At 40.3% G+C, this 16,074-nt stretch overlaps 1 long non-coding RNA gene across 1 annotated transcript; it reads left to right on the top strand.

Annotated features, from left to right (window-relative positions):
- The first annotated feature begins 6,043 nt into the window (after positions 1-6,043).
- LOC100591066 lies at positions 6,044-12,753 on the top strand. The gene is made up of 3 exons (XR_179997.3): positions 6,044-6,174; positions 6,296-6,447; positions 10,909-12,753. It is a non-coding gene; the product is annotated as an uncharacterized LOC100591066 (long non-coding RNA).
- The last annotated feature ends 3,321 nt before the right edge of the window (positions 12,754-16,074 follow it).

Raw genomic sequence — 16,074 nt, 5'->3', positions numbered from 1 at the left:
AGCAGAATTTCAGTCAACCCCATTTCCAGTCATACCTGCACACATGCCTCCAGATGTATCTAGTGTTCCTTGTCTGTGGGAGTTTGGTGGTAAGAATCAGCTTACTTCTTATTTTTCCCCCATTACAAGCACTGATGTTTCAGTTTTTTCTAATTGATTAAGGTGATTACCACTGATGCATCTGCTTACCCAATTGTTAAGTTTCGTTCCCTCCCTTGAATTCTGTCATTACTTCTCTAGGTCCTTAGGCTCATATACCCTCTTTGGGAGGGGTGGGAGAAGAACCTGTTAAAGAAGGATGAGTTAGTCACACTTCTCCAATCATGACATATCAACAGTATTGGCCTAGGGAAGGGCCACCTCCTGTTTATTTATTTATATGTCTATTTATCGTCTTTTATCTTTTTTCCACTCCCAACCCTTTTCTTCTCCAAAGACAATGTTTAATGTGCATGGTTTTGTTTGGGTTCTTAAAAATGTGTATTTTTTTGTTTTGTGTATATAAATGTAAACATACACACGGTATGGTGTTAAAATTCTTATTCAATTTTAGACTTTTTCATTCAGCATCATGTTTTTAAGATACGATCACATTACATTGTCTACCGCTAATGACTTGTATCTTTCCTTATTCCTTTACTGGTATTTCCTTTAGTTATGGTTTGACTGATTGGAGTTTTGTATAATTTTTCTTTCTCAAAACATACCTATAATTTAGCTCTACCATTTCATTTTAGTTTTTTTCTAAAATAGAGCAAGAATTTAAAGATATTCTTCAGCAATCTGAGTGCAAAATTCTCCCCAAATTTTGGTGATTTTACCCCAATCTTTTATAGCTACCTCACTCACATCGAATCTAACAGTAATTATTTTTGAGATTCAATTGCATATTCCTTTCCTGAGGGCTCATAATTTTTATTGGAAAGAATAATTTTCTTTCAAACTTATATTTTAATAAGTGTTGGCAAAATACAATTAAATTAGATCACTGTAATAACAGGTACAACTAGTCTAATCCAGTTTGAGGGTAAACACAACAGAATCTTGGTAAACATACCGCTCAGTTGGAGGGAGAAGTATGGCAGCATATTAGACAGCAGCGAGTATTCAGCAGGCCATGGTCATCATTTGGAAAATCTTACATGTGAATGTGAACACTGGTTAATCCAGAGAGTCATTCCACAGAACTTCAACTATAGGTTTTGTTTGCTTGCCTGTTTCTGAAAACACCCTATCATTCTCATTCTCTTTTGTTTGATTTATTTAGATTTAATTGTGCTTAAATAAGAGTAGCTCCACCACAGGTCAGAATGGAAAAGAGTTGAAAGTAAGTCTCTGAGAAGCTGGCAGGAAGATACTGGTACTACTGTTGCCAAATGTTTTTATTCTAAATATGTGGTATCAAGGTTCTAGCAAATCAAATCTCCTCACGCTTTTACACTGTTGGTGGGAATGTAAATTAGTTCAACCATTGTGGAAGACAGTGTGGTGATTCCTCAAAGATCTAGAAACAGAAATACCATTTGACCCAACAATCCCATTATTGAATATATACCCAAAGGAATATAAATCCTTCTATTATAAAGACACATGCACATGTATATTCATTGCAGCACTATTCACAATAGCAAAGACATGGAATCAACCCAATTGCCTATTAACCATAGAACTGGATAAAGAAAATGTGGCACATATATACCATGGAATACTATGCAGCCATAAAAAGGTACAAGGTCATGTCCTTTGCAGGGACGTGTATGGAGCTGGAAGCCATTATCCTCAGTGAACTAATGCATGAACAGAAAACCAAACACCACATGTTCTCACTTATAAATGGGAGCTGAATGAAGAGAACTTCCGGACACATGGTGAGGAACAACACACACTGGGGTCTGTCGGGTGGAGATGGGGAGGGAGAGCATCAGGAAGAACAGCTAATGGGTGCTGGGCTTAATACATAGGTGATGGGTTGATCTGTGCAGCAAACCACCATTACACACGTTCATCTATGTAACAAACCTGCACATCCCACACAGGTACCCTAGAATTTAAAATATACGTTAATAAATTTAAAACAGGAAAAAAAAGTTACACACTATTCCACTGTATGGATACTTGACAAGTTATTAAAACAGTATTCTACTTTAAAAAAATCAAATCTCCCTTTCACCTAAGATTTAAAATAGGTTGATGGTTGAAGAATAGCTACAGAGATGTCTGAACCAAAAATCAAATAGTACAAAGCTTTAGGTTGTTTACAGTCATCAACCACTTAGGCAGGTTCATTTTCCCAATCTGCATTCTCAGCAGCAGTTCCGGTACGATCTCAGGTGAATCCTTGTATTCTTCCAGGAAACTTGTCCTTAAATGCTACAAAGAACCTTTCATCCAAGAAACATAAAACACTCTGTAGACATTATCTCATTCTCCCTTCAGAACGTCTGTGGAAAGAATCAATAAATAGTAAACTGATGCTGTACAAGAAAAGAAACTGAGGCTTAGAGAGGAAATTGGCTAAAGACTATTCCACAGGTGTAAACTAACAGACAGGAGTCAGGTGCCACCTTTTGTGGAAACCCCTTTTCCCATTCTACTTACAAAAAAGGAAGGGGAAGTGAATACACAAATAAATTTAAGCATATTTTTGACATTAGTTTCATAATTCATTTAATCTAGTTTAATCTAGTACCAATAAAATACTAGTATCAATCAAAAAGAAGAGTTTGAATTAACACTGAAGCTGCTTTTTCCTTCTAAGTTAGAAGTAGATATTACTTTGTTGTTGTTTTTAATTGATACTTAGAAAACAGAAATGGAATGAGAAGCTCAAATGAATTAAAAAAAAACCAATAGCACATAGTAAAATTTTTGTTGTATTTCTGGCACCCTAAATTATTTATTGGCATATGAAACCTTTATCTACCAATGATGAGCTAGAAGACAACCAGCTGAAAATGGCACAGAAATTTATATTTCAAAGGAAAAGAAAATATAAACTAAAAATAATCATTCTCCCATTTCTAAGAAATTGTTATTGAAATTTACATTTATATTAGGGCTAGAAGAAAATCTGTTTGCATCGAATAGGAGGCAAATATTTATACTTTTGGTTTATTCTAAACCAAATCAAGATAAAGTTAATCAGAAATCAAACTGAATTTTATGTGTGGTGGGGGCCTCAGTTTGAGTCTGAGCTGTGTTCATTTTAAGATTCACTCATTTCTTGGCATAGCTGCAGAACTGGTGGCCCAAGACTCCCAGGAGTCTATTTATAGACAAGCCTGTGGATCTGCATTCTGGGAGAAGGGCACTCCTTATCCTAAAGGAAAATTCCTAAAGAAAGACTAATATGAAGTGCTCCCAATTGTCTAGAATAGTAGCGATAATGGGACAGATGTGAGAGGATGGACTCTTTCTCTGGTGCAGGGTCAGGCACTAAGACCAGAGGTGGCACAAGGCCATGATGTCTGAAGGCAGAACCACTGTCTGACACAGAAGTGACAAGTCATCGAGAGAGTGCACTCACTTCTCTGTGCTCTTGGTGCCTATCATGATGAAAAATTCAAGATTTTAATACAGGTGCAAAGCCAGTGGAACTCATTTATAATTTACAATTACATGGTTCATATTATGCATTGTCACATTTCCAATAGAGGCATTTTGTTTGCCTTCTAGGACAAGGGTACACAAGCTCTCTTTCTAAAGAATTTGATAGTAAGTATTCTAGGCTTGCATGTCACATAGGTCTCTGGCATTTTCTTTGTTTTTCGTTTTGTTTTCACAACAATTTAAAGATGTAAAAACCTTTCTTAGCTTACCGGCCAAAGAAAAGCAGGCCATGAGCTGACCCCTGCTCTAGAATGTCGGGCCTTATGTTGGTATCTGGGGAGGGTGTGATTAAGGGCTTGGTATGCTGTCCTTCCTTCCTCCCTGTGCCACAATTATGACACTCAGTCAAACTATTGAGTTCTTTCACCAATCCTGAATATTCATATCTGAGGCCTCCAGCTGTGATTAAAGAATAAATAAATAGATAATCTTGTGCCATTCCAGGGGTTGCAGGCAGCAATGCTCTGTGCTCCATGTTTTGGAACAAGCTGGAGTTGGGTTAATGCAGGGCAGTTTCCTCATTTTAGGCTACTATAGGAGCATGGCCTCCACACGGTGGCTCTTGAGTAACAGGCTAAGCAGCCCACACGAATACTAGGGAAGGAAACAGGGCCCTGGGCAGATATTAGCAGTCAGGGCTCGTGGGGCGAGCAGTAGCAGGAGCCACCTGAGGCTCTGCAGATGTGCCATACCCGTGGACAGGCAGCCTGGGAAGCTCTGGCTGTGGGCACTGAGCTAGAAATTGAAGAAGAGAAGGAATGTCATTACAGGTGCCATATGGGAGCTGACAGGACTGTGTTTGCAATCACCTGTGAGACACCACCTGGAGACATCCAGGAAAAAAGGCAGCAGGGACTTTGTAGAGGATTGAAGGGGTGGGTTACCCCTCCTCACCTGTGGGTGTTTCTCGTTAGGTGGAATGAGAGACTTGGAAAAGAAAAAGACACAGAGACGAAGTATAGAGAAAGAAATAAGGGGGCCCAGGGGACCAGCGTTCAGCATATGGAGGATTGCGCCAGCCTCTGAGTTCCCTTAGTATTTATTCATCATTCTTGGGTGTTTCTCGGAGAGGGGGATGTGGCGGGGTCATAGGATAATAGTGGAGAGAAGGTCGGCAGATAAACATGTGAACAAAGGTCTCTGCATCATGAACAAGGTAAAGAAGTGCTGTGCTTTAGATATGTATACACATAAACATCTCAATGCCTTAAAGAGCAGCGTTGCTGCCCGCATGTCCCACCTCTAGCCCTAAGGCGGTTTTCCCCTATCTCAGTAGATGGAACATACAATCGGGTTTTATACGGAGACATTCCATTGCCCAGGGACGGGCAGGAGACAGATGCCTTCCTCTTGCCTCAACTGCAAAGAGGCGTTTCTTCCTCTTTTACTAATCCTCCCCAGCACAGACCCTTTACGGGTGTCGGGCTGGGGGACGGTCAGGTCTTTCCCTTCCCACAAGGCCATATTTCAGACTATCACATGGGTAGAAGCCTTGGACAATATCTGGCTTTCCTAGGCAGAGGTCCTTGCGGCCTTCCACAGTGTTTGTGTCCCTGGGTACTTGAGATTAGGGACTGGTGATGACTCTTATGGAGCATGCTGCCTTCAAGCATCTGTTTAACAAAGCACATCTTGCACAGCCCTTAATCCATTTAACCCTGAGTTGACACAGCACATGTTTCAGGGAGCACAGGGTTGGGGGTAAGGTTACAGATTAACAGCATCTCAAGGCAGAAGAATTTCTCTTAGTACAGAACAAAATGGAGTCTCCTATGTCTACTTCTTTCTACGCAGACACAGTAACAATCTGATCTCTCTTTCTTTTTCCCACAAGGATGGGGACAGAGGCAAAGGAACACTATCTTCTATTGTTAGTGTTACCCAATTTTATATTTTAATCTGAAGGCTTAAAGATGGCCTGGAGAAACACAGTTCCCAGGGGTTTGCCAGATTGATCCTGATGTTGTTTTCCACTCCCATAAATGGAAATAACAGTTTTCAAAAAGAGAATAGTGCTGTGTGATCAGGAAACCAATATGCCATCTCCAGTCTGGCTACTCAATAGCTGCATGACTCTGGAAAGTACCTTAATTCTCCTGGCCTCAGGCTGTTTCTCCATATCATACAGAGAATTAAAGCAAAAATGTCTAAGAGCTCTTTTTGTTTTAAATGTGTTCTGTAATTATTTAATGTTAAAGCCATTAATTAATTAAAAACTGTTGATTGAGTCACCTACTATGTCCCCAACATGATGCTAAGTAATGAGACCACTGAAAAAAATTCCTCTGCACTCAAGAATCTCTGTTAAAGTAAACCAACAATCATGATGCAGGTTATTTCAAGCTAGGGTAGGGGTATGCCTGTGTTGCTAGGAGATTATAGAGGATTTCTACACTTGCATAGAAATGAGAACCTGGAGCAGAGTTCTGGTGTTATTGAGCAGCAAGAATGAGAGTAGAGGGGGAAGCAAAGGTGGCACATTGATTACAAAACACAGCTGAGGTCTTGATCACACTAGATGTCTCCAGTCAGTCGTGTAGAAATCTATGTGCTTCAGAACAGTCTGTAAGTAGAAATCTGTGTGCTTCCACAGTCTGTTAAGGGTGGGGATAGGGCATGGGGAGAAAGGCATAAGAGTCTACATGTTCCTCATTGGTAGAAATAATTCCATCCTTTACATTTACAGATTGGATGACCTGGCTCCAGGATCAGGGAAGTCAGAGCCCAGACCTCAGTTCACGGTGCTTCCTCAGACTCTGGGAATGCTGCAGGGAGCTGAACTTCAGGGGCCCAGTGAGTTCAGGCCCCAGGCACCAGGGTCTTTGCAGTCCCATCATAGTGAGTATGAAGGAGCCATGCTAGAGCACAGCCCTCATCTGGAAAGGGCTAAGAAGGGCGGTAGGGTTAAGAGTTGTGGTGATGATGGGGTAGGGGTTCTTCACTGAACAAGTGACCCAGAAAGCAGATGAAGCCCAGTGAATCTGGAGAGATGCAAAAACTAGGGCCAGAAAAGACTAAGGCAGAGTTGAAAAGGCTTCCCAGAGGAGATGTTGCTTGAATTGCAGCTGGGAAAAAAAAGGAGTTTCCAAGTCAACAAGCTGGGGGTGGGTGGGTGAGAGTTAGTGGGGATGATAATGAAGGGTTGGCAGCAGGCAATTTTCAGACAAAAGAATAATATTTGCAAAGGCACAAAGTGTGAAAGAAAATGATCAGTCCAGTGAACTGCAAGCACTGCCTGGCTGGGAAATCGTGGCACAAGAACAAAGAGAGGCTTCTTTACTCTGGACAGTCATTCCATCATTGCCAATTACCAACCAGAAATTGAACCTGCATGGGACAAAATGGAAAAGATTTTGTTATACACAACTGTCATGATAGAGAAATGACTTATCATCATCATTCATTTATTTATTCATTCATTTAATTTGATCGAACAAATATTTGTTTTATACTTACTGGGTGTCAAACATTTTATTGTACTCAAGATTTAAACCACAGGAAAGTCCTGTGCTCTCTGTAAGCTGCATTCTTTAGATACTCTGACACAAGCATATTTTTAGTGACTGCTCTTCAATCTTCTTAATTTCCCCAGTTTACAGTTTTGATTACCAGGATGTGTACGTGTATGTGGCTGGTTGGGTGTGGGTGTGTGTATTAATTCCCATGTTTTCCTAAATAGGGGTTCATTAATTCTTCATTCTATACTTAATTCTCTCATATGTGGCATCTGTGAAATGAGTGTGGCAATTTGTTAATTAAATATTGACTCTTGGAACATTTTAAGCACTGACAATTTTAGTCATAAACAGACGACTGCTCTTTTCTTGCCCCAGAGCAATTATAACATACATTCAATTGTTGTTACCTGTTTTTATAAAATGTGTGAAAGGATTTTTTTATTCACAACTTTGACTATCACCACTTGGGTTCATGTGAATGATATTTTAACACACCTTGAGTTTTTACCAAGCCATTCTGTACTGCTGGATTTAAACATCTTTGCATGAAGCAGAGTTGGCGTGCTATTATACATTGCAAACTTGTGCTTCTCTTGTTTTTCTGGCTCACTACCTCTAGCACTCCAATTCTGAAAATTCTCGGACTCCACCTGGTTCTACAATCCAGTGCCTTCATCATTACTCCCTGTTCTTCACTCCCCTCAGGTCCTTTTTTCTGTCTTTACGGGGCTTAGAGGTCATGGTCCATTGTTGTAACACTTCCTTGTAGACACCTACAACTCCCTCCCAACACACACTTTCTTCCTGTAACTTACCTGAAAAAAATCCTCAATTCTGATTACTCCAGCTCTCTGTTTACTCTATGCCTGCACCTGTGCTATGGTTGGGGAAAAAAGCAAAATACAGCTATGCTGACAGATCTCACTGTAAATTCATGACCAGTAATCTTTCACATGGGCCCATGGCACTGCCAAGGAAAGGTCACTACATTTTCAGAATCTCCTTCTTTCATTTCTCTAGGCGAGCGTTTAATATATTCTCCTTTGACAAACTTTCAATATCTCCTCCTCCCTCCTCATTCTTGGCCAGTGGCTTTGGTTCCTATTTCCCTAAAAAAATAAAAATGATAAGAATAAAACTACATACTCCCAATCATATCTGCTACCCTACTTGTACCCATGCTCCTATATACTCACATTCCTCCAGTTATTCAAGATATAAACTACCTGGACTCCTATCTGAGGACAGCCCTCCACTTACCACTGGATTCCATCCTCTTCACCTGCATTCAAGAATATCGCTATATAGCCCGGGCGCGGTGGCTCACACCTATAGTCCCAGCACTTTGGGAGGCCGAGGTGGGTGGATCATGAGGTCAGGAGATCGAGACCATCCTGGCTAACTTGGTGAAACCCCGTCTCTACTTAAAATACAAAAAATTAGCTGGGCGTGGTGGCAGGCACCTGTAGTCCCAGCTACTCAGGAGGCTGAGGCAGGAGAATGGCGTGGACCCAGGAGGCAGAGCTTGCAGTGAGCCGAGATCACGCCACTGCACTCCAGCCTGGGCGACAGAGCAAGACTCTGTCTCAAAAAAAAAAAAAAAAAAAAAAGAATATCGCTATAAAAAAAAAAAAAACAGAATATCAGTACAGCCATTCTCTCCTCTCACTTCTGCATCATCAATTTTCACTCCCTCTACTTGTTTCTCATCAGCCTATAAAGGTGCTATATTTCTCCCACCTCAAAAGAAAAAGAAAAGAACCTTCTCTTGGTCTCACATTCTTCTCCCTCTCCCTCCACTATTTCTCTGCGCCCATTAATTCTCATCCTCACCTCCCATTTATTCATGAACCCTCCAATGTTTTTGCTGGGGTTTTTTTGCCCCCAGTATCACCAAAACTGTTCTTGTCATGATCAACAATTTGTAAAATCCAATGGTCAGTTCTCAATTCTTATTTTACTTGACTCATCAGCAGCATTAGGCAGAATTGGCCACTTCTGCTTCATAAAATATGTTCTTTACTTGATACTTGGGACATCAAGTTCTCTTCCCACCTCACTGGCTCCTCCTTTTCAGTCTCTTTTGCTAATTTTCAAATCTTTCTGACCGCTAAATGTCGCCGTGCTCAAGCTAAGTGCTTCTCTTCTCTATTTACATTCTCTCTCTTAGGTGACTTTAGCCTGGCCTGTAGCTTTAAACATTATCTATATTCTGACAATGTCTAAATTTCTGTCTCCAAATTGGAGATTTCACTGGATTTTTGGACTCCTATATCCAAGTCACACTAAACATTTTCATATGGATATCTGTTAGGCATCTCAAAATTAATATATTCACTATTCCTGTTCTCTTCCCCCATTCCACAAAAACCTGCTTCCTTCCACCCATTTTTCCCACTTTGGTAATTGCCAATAGATTTTTCCAGCTCCTCAAAGCAAAGACAGTGCAGTATTCATTACTTTTTAATTGAGATAAAATTCACATGCCACAAAATTCACTCTTTTTAAGTATATAATTCAGTGGGTTTTGCGCAACCATCACCACTATCTGCAGAAGATTTTCATCAACCCGAAAAGAATCTTTGGTTCACTCATTCTTTTTTCTGGCTGTTTGTTTGCTCTAGTTTCTTTTCTTAGGAAAATACAAATTAAAACCACAGTGAAATATTACTACATACCTATCAGAATAGCTAAAATAAAAAATAGTGATAACACCAAATGCTGGCAAGAATGTGAAGAAAGTGGATCATTCATACATTGCTGGTGCACATGCAAAATGATACAGCCACTCTGGAAATAGAGACGTAGTTTGGTAGTTTTGTTTTTATTTTTCATTTAAGTCATTCTTGACTCCTCTTTCTCACACATTGCACTTCGAATCTATCAGCAAATTCTGCTAGCTTTACACTCCAAACATATCCAGAGCCTAAGTACTTTCTGTCACTTACACTGTTATTAAAATTGGGATGTTCCAGGATTACAAAAACAGTGCCCAAACTGGGCTCCTCGATTCTCACCCTTGTCTCCCTCTCAACAAAATAGCTGTAAAGAGCCTTTTAAAAATCGAAGTTAGATTGGCTGGGCGCAGTGGCTCACACCTGTAATGCTAGCACATTGGGAGGCTGAGGCGGGCAGATCACCTGAGGTCAGGAGTTTGAGACCAGCCTGGCCAACACGATGAAACCCCATCTCTGCTAAAAATACAAAATTATCCAGGCATGGTGGCGGGTGCCTGTAATCCCATCTATTTGGAAGGCTCAGGTGAGAGGATTGTGTGAACCCAGGAGGCAGAGGTTTCACTGAGCCAAGATCACGCCATTGCACTCCAGCCTGGACAACAAGAGTCAGACTCAAAAAAAAAAAAAAAAAATCTAAGTTGAATGTCTCAATACACTTTTCAAAATTCTCTCATGGTTTTCCTTCCCTTTAGGGTAAAATCTAACCTTTACACAGTTTCCTTCAAGGCCCTGCATGATCTGGTTCTGTTAGTTCTCTGACCTCTCTCTTCTACCTCTCTCCTGCTTGCTTAGTGGGCTCCAGCCACAGCAACCTCCTTGCTGCTCTTCAAACATGCCAAGCACACCCGCAGCTCAGCCTCTCTCTCATCAGGTACCCAAGAGACTGCCTACCTCGCTTCCTCCACGTCTCTGCTCAAATGTCACCTTATCCATGAGTCCTTCCTGAAATTTGTACATTAAATAATATTCACCAGCACTCCCAATCCTCCTGGCTTGTTTTAGTTTTTGTTCCCCTCATAGCATGTATTTCCATTTGACATAACACCAGTATACTTGCTTATGTCCTTTTCTTTTTTTTTTTTTTTTTTTTTTTTTTGAGATAGAGTCTTGTTCTGTCACCCAGGCTGGAGTACAGTGGTGTGATCTCGGCTCACTGCAACATCTGCCTCCCAGGTTCAAGCGATTCTCCCACCTCAGCCTCCTGAATAGTTGGGATTACAGGCACCCACCACCATGCCCAGATAATAGTTGTATTTTTAGTAGAGGTGGGGTTTCACCATGTTCGCCAGGCTGGCCTCAAACTCCTGACCTGAGATGATCCACCTGCCTCGGCCTCCCAAAGTTCTGGGATTACAGGCGTGAGCCACCATGCCCGGCCTATACTTGTTCCCTGACTTCTCCCAACTAGTATGTAAACTTCAAGCTGACAAGGAATTTGTCTTAAAACAGTACCTGGCATGTAAGAAACACTCAATTAATATTCATTCACTGAATGAAAGAAGAAAGGAAAGAGCATATGACCAGAACAACAACAACAACAAAAAGATACGATAAGCAAGACAATCTACGTTTGTAACAGAAGAACTGAATCTGGGGGTGCTTGTTAAGAATTGTGATCAAGCTTAAATTTTTCCCAGAAAAAAAGAGGTTTAAATAGTACAAGAAAATGAATATGACAGATTGCATCTTGTAATAAGTAAGTTCTAAAGAGAGAGAGTGTTTCATGTCTGAAAATGTCTAGCTAATAGCATCATGGGCATAATAGTGGATCTTCATCTAAGTTTATTCAGTCTTTACCCAACTTGTCCTGGATGGCCAAGAGACTAGCAAAGTTTGGATGCAGGTGGAACATACTCTGACTCAGGGATACTTATTTCATGATTCGACAGTAGTATCCTGATTGCTGTCCATCCTTTCTCCCCATGCACATGATTCAGCCCTTAGGGTGATCTCTGTATACCCATCACTTGGGTTGCTGGGCACTCCTGTGTAAAGAGAACCAGCCCTGAGAAAAGAGAAATTTCCTTCAGCAGTCTACACCTTAATAGATGAGGGTAGTAGTAGCAACAGGAGAAATCTATTTTACAGATTAAAATCAGAAGAAAGGAGAAATTTCTGCTAAGAGAGGGGAGAACAGTAGACTGGCTATCAACAAGATAAACTGTAGAAAAGCGATCACTAGCGTATGAACCATTCCCCAAGGCACTGTAGGTCAAAACAGATGCGCGTGTTGGAAGATCTAGGAACCTGCAGATGAATCCTCTAGAACAAGAAAACAACATTAATAAAAGTTTATATTTATTGAACTTTTTGTTAAGTGGTTACCTAAACCTTTTATGCATATTGACGCGTTTAATTCTCACCATAACCTTACCGAGTAGGCATCATTAGTATCTGAAAGACAGCGAGATTAAGTAATCTGCTCAAGGCCACATAATTAGGAAATGAAGGGGTCTTGAGATGAACCCCTGGCTTTGGAGCTTATCATCAGTTTTTTAAAACAAAACAAAACAAAAACCCTGTCAAGATATAGTCTATACGCTATAAAATGCATTTTGAAGTGTATAATTTAATTATTTTTAGCATATTTGTGAAGTTGTGTGACCATAACTACAATTTTAGAACATTTTCATCACTCCAAAATAAGCTCCATACCCATTGTCAATCACTCTCCATTTTTCTTCAGCTCCCCAAACCCAAGAAACAACTAATCTACTTTCTATCTCTATTGAATTAGCTCTTCTGAACCTTTCAGATGAATGGAATTACACAATATGTGGTCTTTGATTCATCCATGTTGTAGCATGTATCAGCATTCCATTTCTTTTTTATCAAATAATATTTCGTTGTCTGGATGCACCACATTTTATTTACCCATTAATCAGTTGAAGAACATTTGCATTGTTTTCACCTTTTCCTGTTATAAATAATGCTTCTGTGAACATTCATGTACAGGCTTTCATTGCTTTTGGGTATATAACTAGGAATGGAATTGCTAGGTCATACAGTAACTTGGTATTTAACCTCTTGAGGAACACATGGTCTTAATCACTACACAGGATATTTCACACAGCGGATATGAAGTCACAACTGTCTCTCAAGATTTTGGGGTTATTATTGCCTCTTACATTCTAAGAGCGTTGTGTTTTTCTTCTTTTGAAATTCAACATACTGTTATTTCAGCATAAAATGGAACTTGGCTAATTTGAAGCTTGAGATGAACACATTTTAATGAATCTATGATATGTGCCAAGGACTATTATAAGATCTATGATGGATACAGGGAAAAAAATATATTTCTATGAACAGTCTCTATAGCTTTAATAAACCTTCATTGAGCATCCTCCAAGTGCCACTCACCATTAATCCCTCTTTGGCCAGGCATGGTCATGTAAGTCTGTAGTCTCAGCTATTCAGGAAGCTGAAGCAGGAGGATTAGTTGAGCCCAGGAGTTTGAGGCTGCAGTGGACTATGATCATGCTTGTAAATGGCCTCTACACTCCAGTGTGGGCAACATAACGAGATCCTGTCTCTAAAAAACAAATCAAGACAAAACAAAATGCCAAATCACAAACGCTGTCTACTTGTAACTTAAAATCTTCTGGAGAAGACAAATACATGTCAATGTGAACTTTTATAAGAACAACTAAGTATAAATATGTGTTGTTTTGAAATCCTATAATAGGAGCATGAACTCAGGGAAGTCAGAAAAGGCTTCCTTGAGAAAAAAACACTTAAGTGAAGATCTGAAGGGTTGAAAGACTTAACTGGTGAAATGCAGGAGGGGAGAGGGTCACTGGCAATTAAAACAGCCTGTGCCAAGGCATTGATGCAGGAAGGAACCATGTTAGCATGAAGTCTCCAAAGAAGAGAGAGAGAGAGAGCTCAGGGAGCAGAGGATGCTGGGAATGAGAGGTGAAGGGGCCAGACCATGCAGAAACTTATAGGCCAATTTAAGAAGTTTGTGGCCAGGCGCGGTGGCTCACACCTGTAATCCCAGCACTTTGGGAGGCCGAGGTGGGCAGACCACCTGAGGTTAGGAGTTTGAGACCAGCCTGGCCAAACTCCTAGTGAAACTCCGTCTCTACTAAAAATACAAAAATTAGCCAGATGTGGTGGCAGGCACCAGTAATCCCAGCTACTTGGGAGGCTGAAACAGGAGAATCACTTGAACCCGGGAGGCGGAGGTTGCAGTGAGCTATGATCACACCATTGCACTCCAGCCTGGGTGACAAGAGTGAAATTCTGTCTCAAAAAAACAAACAAAAAAAGTTTGCTTTTTAATATTAAATAAAAGAGAAGTAAAATGTGGTATGTTCATATAATGAAATATTATTCAGACATAAAAAGAAATGAAGTTCTAATACATGTTACGACATAGATAAACTTTGGAAACATGCTAAGGGAAAGAAGCCAGACCAAAAAAAGAAAGGACAAATGTATGATTTAAATACAAAACCTAGAATAGGCAGATTAAAAGAGACAGAGAGTCGACTAGAGGTTAGCAGGGGATGGGGAGGAGGGGGAAATAAGAAGATATTGCTTAATGTTTATAGAGCTCCCATTTGGGATAATGAAAAAGTTTTGGAAATAGTGGTGAAGGCTGCACAGTATAAATGTACTTAATGCCACTATATTATACACTTAAAAATTGTTAAATTGACAAGTTCTATGTTATATATATTTTACCACAATAAAAGTTTTTCAAAAGAAGAGAAGCCATTAACAAATTTAAAATATGCTGTGTAGGGGAGTAGAACATGACATGATCAAATTTAGATTTTGTCAAGGTCACTTTAGTTGTAGTGTAGAACTGGATGAGATCCAAAATGGATATGAATGGACCAGTTAGATCAGGACAGATCTAATAAATATAAATTTTAGATCAGTAATTGGTGGAGATGTAGGGAGGTAATAAGGATGTCAGTCTGAATAGGGAATACTGTAACAGATCCAAGTTTGAGTAGGTCAAAGTTTGAGTTGTGTGATGCCCATGGAGTGATATCAACTAGATAGTTTGTCATGAGTCTGGAACTCAAGGGAAAGATATAGACTAGAGTTGTAATACAAAGACTCAAATCTCTCTTTTAAAAAACTGACATTGTTGAGGCCACAAGATTTGCCTATGTAGACAAATTGGGAGAAAATACAATGTGATAAGTGATCAAATACCAAAATGTTTTGCATCAATAATAATTTTTAAACTATGGAAATATAGAAAAGAGAGCGACAAATGCAGTCCAGAAATACTGGGATACATTACTTGAAGGAGTGGGGGTTGGAGGTGGCATGATTTGATTTGTCAAAGAGGAGGGGAAGAGAGGGTTGTTGGTGGAAAAGCTATACTAATCAGTGGGAAACTGTGGGGGCTCAGCAACGGTACAACTAAAGAAAAAGAACTGAGGCTGTGATGGATGGTATAACAAGGCTATAACATGATTATACATCACCACCACTGGGTGCTTCAGACCACTAACTCAAGTGCACGGAAGGCGTTGTGCTGGCCTCTCACCACAGGGCCTGTGGAAGCAGCCCAGCCTCCTAGCAGGACTCCCGGCTCTCCTGCTGAAGCTCTATTCTGAGAGCCAACCACCATACCTAACTTGGCGCTTGCAGCCTCACCACTCTGTAGAGCACTTGTGCTGTTCTCTGTAGGTGGGACCACCTGGCCTCCGGAAGAAGACATTAAAGACCCAGGGCCATCAGTGACTCCCCACAGAGTTGGTTAATGGAGATGAGCATTCTTCAAAGGGGAGCATGCTCTGGGGCTCTGAGCACAGTGGATCCCTTTCAGGAACAGAGATTCATCATCACACATCCCTACTGCTGAATCAGTGCTCTGGATCCGTTGCTTGGAACTTGGCAGAAACAAATGTCTAGTATAGGGTACCCAGCTTAGTGCCTATCCCCAGATGTACCGTTTAGCTTTTGTGCTTTTGAGATGGGAAAATGGACCAAACTCACAGAAATTTCAAAAAGAAAAGAAAGAAAGATAGGAAGGGAGAGAGGAAGGAAGAAGGGAAGGAAGAAAGGATGGAGGAAGGGAGGGAGAGATTGAGAGAGGAAGGAATGACTCATTGTTGAAGGAACTATGAAATTGGCACTCCTGATTATTTTTTTTGAGCAATTTGGCAAAATAGTAAATTGTTTTTAAAATCTGTGCAGTCATTCTACATTAGGAAAATGACTCTAAGGACATAATCTAAATAAGTTTTATGCACAGATGTTCATTACAGAATTATGTAAAATAGTAAAAAGTTGTAAAAAAA

This window comes from Nomascus leucogenys, chromosome 21, assembly GCF_006542625.1.
Source record: "Nomascus leucogenys isolate Asia chromosome 21, Asia_NLE_v1, whole genome shotgun sequence".
Classification (NCBI taxonomy): domain Eukaryota; kingdom Metazoa; phylum Chordata; class Mammalia; order Primates; family Hylobatidae; genus Nomascus; species Nomascus leucogenys.
Note: the sequence above shows the minus strand (reverse complement) of the source record. Positions and strands in the feature narration are given on the sequence as shown.